The following is a 3,484-nucleotide window of genomic DNA, read 5'->3' as shown; positions in this document are numbered from 1 at the left end:
GGGGGGGGTCAGTGAGGGTTAATCGGGGGGCGGGGGGGGAAGCGTGGGGGAGTGTCTGTGAGGGTTAATCCCCGGGGGATGGGCGGAGTGTGGGATGAACAAATTGCTCCTCTCTCGTTAACGCGCCGAATATTCGATAATTATTAAAGTATAACCTACCCCGAACACTTGGTATGGATTCGGAATATTCCGCTTCAACAAAAATTTCCCTGTTGGCACGGAATGAAATGTCATCTTTTAAAACAGAATATCGACCCATTCCGCGATGATTCGGTTTAAAAGAAACTTGAGTAAAATTTTGCGTGTTTGTAAAAGTAAAAATTCGTTGATCTTAAAGTGCAATGTAAGAGCGACGAGCGTTGGACTGTACCAACTCTGGTGATCGAGACAGAGGGACGTTTGCGATTGACTTCTACTATGTAGGCGGTCCCGACAACTGAGGGCGGGGTTTGTTGGTGAACCCCTGGGGGTGAAATGGGCGGGTCCTGATGTGCATATTACGAGCGAGGTTTACTGTCGCCACGGGCGACATGAGGGGCGTGGTTTCTATCCGTGATTGGCCGGGAGTGTTTGTGATTGACATGAGGATGTCTTCCCATCGCCCGGAAACCTAAAGGCGGGATTTCCGCACAGGTGGATGAGGGCGGGAGTCTGATGATTGGCGTGTAGGCGCCGCTGTGTCAGTCACGGGCATAGGCCAGTGTAGGCGGGATTTGTGAATGGCGGGTTGAAGTTGAGTGGCCTGTGATTGGCGGATTGTGGCGGGTATTTGGCGGGTGGGAGGCGGTATGTGTGATTGGCCACGGCTTGTTGGGGGCCGGGTATATGATTGGCGGGTAGGACCAGGGCCTGCGATTGGTCCTGACGGGTGGGGCGGGGCTTGAGGTGGTCGAGAGAGAGCGGCTTTCTCTCGAACTATGTCAGAGAGGGCGATGGGGGAAGGGCAGAACATGGTTTTTAAAAAAACGACAATTAAAATAAAATAACAAACTTTGAACACATACCCGCACTCTTCTCTGCTTGAACCCGCTCACCGGAAACCTTCAACTGTTACCCCCTCCCTATCCGAACAGTCTCGCTCTCGCCCGACTAATCGGCGGGTTCGGGGATTGTTTTCCTTCTAGTATCGGTGTTTTTTTTTGTAAAAAACACAAAAGCGAGGAATAAACTGAAGCTGAAGGCTCATTTCTTTCCCGGAGGAAAATGCAAACACGATCGGGTCGGCCCTGAAAAGTTTCCTCGAGGAACATATTTTACCACCGCCCCCTCCCCAAGAGTTGTTTTTTTTTCCCGTCTTCCCCCAACCCCCTCCTCTCCTCTCTGTGGTTATTGTGTTTTTTTTCCCTCTCTCCTTTTGGAAGGGTCGGTGTTTCCAAGATGGCGCAGTGAGTGAGGCCGCCGACGCCATTTGCAGCCGCTTGCACCGAGCCCGCCAGCGAGAAGTCGAGAGCGAGCACCCCCACCCCCTCCGAATAACAACAACAACAACAACAACGTCCCCGGCCCAGCAGTCCCAGGCCCACGCCGCGCTCTCTCCTCTCCCTCCCCACCCCACCTCCACCACCTCACCTCTCCTCCTTCCTCCCCTCCCCACCACCTCACCTCCCCTCCCCTCCCTTCCCCACCTACTCCCCTCCCTTCCCCACCTACTCCCCTCCCTCAGGCTGCTATTCCTCCCCCCCATCCCCATCCCCTCCCCCTCTCTCTCTCTCTCTCTCTCTCTTCCCCAATCCTCCCCACACTCTTAGCCTCTCTCTGTGTGTAACCCTACCGGCAGAGCAGCGCCATGTTCAGGCTACACGGAGGAGGAGGAAGAGGAGGAAGAGCGACAGCGGGTGAAAAGTGAGCGAGCAACCCGGGCGGCGGACCGAACTGAAATCGAGAGAGAGAGAGAGAGACTGACGGGGGCAAAGTCTGAAGAGGAAGCGGAGCGGACACTTTGTGGAGTGACCATTGGAGCGGCGGACTTTCCCGTGAGAACACTTAGAAGGAGCTCTCTTCCTCCCCAACCCCCCTCCCCTCCTCACCACCACCTCCTCCGAACCCCTCAATTCCCTCCCTCTTCCATCGTTGTATATTTAAAAAGAGAGAGAGAGAGACAGACAGACAGAAAGGAAAGGCGCTGAAGAGGAGAGATAAATTTTTCTTTTTCCAGTAAAAGAAAGGGGAATAATGACCATTTCCCGCTTTCCTCAGCTGACCGCCCCGACCAGCAATGAATCTTGACTCGTTATCGCTGGCCTTGTCTCAAATCAGCTACCTTGTGGACAACCTGACCAAGAAGAATTACAAATCCAGCCAGCAGGAGATCTCTCATGTGAGTTTGCCGAGAAACAAGTCTCGCACACCATGTACTAGAGGCCCCGGGAGCCTGAGGCCTGCTTCATTTCACCGAGAAAGCGAAAGTGTATGTGTGTGAGAGAGAGGGAAACTGATGTAACTTAATTCTTTTTTAGAAAACAAAACGACTCTCTTTGGAAGGGCGACTTTGCAAACTGGTCACTCTCTTTATAATGATAAAACATCAAACAATTCTAACAATAAGAAAGTAGAGAGACAAATACCAACTCACATGGTGAAGTCTGGGCCTACCAAAAAGTTAATGGTCACATATTGCACTTAAAATCGTTTAGCGTGTAAGAGAAGGAAAGCTCCCTCGGATATTAGTTGCTGAAACAGATGGGCAGAAAGTTTTTTCACGTTTGGTAAACTTTACTCTTTCTATAAACTGCTCAACTCGGTGCTCGTAACTAACACCTTCAGGAGTGAGGCCTAGTAAAGGGGACAGCAAAAGTGGGGGAAGGGAACGAAAGGAACTTGTGTCTGTATATGGTGTATGGACCTCTAGTTGAAAGTAATTCTTTTCAGCAATACTTCGAGCTTAACGACACAACTTTTTGATTTGTTAAACGTTTCATGTTAGGTAATTAGTCTGCAAAGATTTTAATTAAATGTATTCAGATTCATTGACAGCTTAGCAAGGCCTCATTTGGTTCCCTACTTAGAATTCCAATTAAACTGAAACAATCTCAATTTAACTATACTAATGTGTTTCTTAGTCAACTGAACTAATTAGTTCCCTTGTCTAACTTTCAAGTTGAGAGAAACTTCTCTAGCTCATTTGTTGTGAATCACTGGACTTCAAAAGCAAATTGTTCTTTGAAAGTGTCATCTAATTGTGACTGTTCCTCACTTTTGGAAAGTTGAGTACATGTCTATCAACATTGGAAGGAAGTGGGATTTGTAGGAAATACCAAGCAGTTGAATGGGAAGTACAAAGGTAAAAAGGTGTTGAAATTTTTTGTCATGAATAAGTTGGAACAGTAGACCCTATTGAAACCTGAAACAAATGAGAAAACCACTTGAATTCAGAAATTGTCTCCTTGCTTTAAGATATGTTTGTGTAGACGATGCAGTTTGGTAACTTGTTGCTTGATCATTAAGCATTGGGACAGTGAAAGGCAATTGTTCTTCTTTTACTTTA

General features: G+C 48.5%; 1 long non-coding RNA gene across 1 annotated transcript; it reads right to left on the bottom strand.

Annotated features, from left to right (window-relative positions):
• Positions 1-30: 30 nt before the first annotated feature.
• Positions 31-1,880, bottom strand: LOC125482054. Its single transcript, XR_007261531.1, has 3 exons — positions 1,772-1,880; positions 1,005-1,120; positions 31-209 (listed from the first exon to the last, which is right to left on the bottom strand). It is a non-coding gene; the product is annotated as an uncharacterized LOC125482054 (long non-coding RNA).
• Between the last annotated feature and the right edge of the window lie 1,604 nt (positions 1,881-3,484).

Source organism: Rhincodon typus, unplaced genomic scaffold, assembly GCF_021869965.1.
Source record: "Rhincodon typus isolate 14 unplaced genomic scaffold, sRhiTyp1.1 hic_rhity00005352, whole genome shotgun sequence".
NCBI lineage: Eukaryota > Metazoa > Chordata > Chondrichthyes > Orectolobiformes > Rhincodontidae > Rhincodon > Rhincodon typus.
Note: the sequence above shows the minus strand (reverse complement) of the source record. Positions and strands in the feature narration are given on the sequence as shown.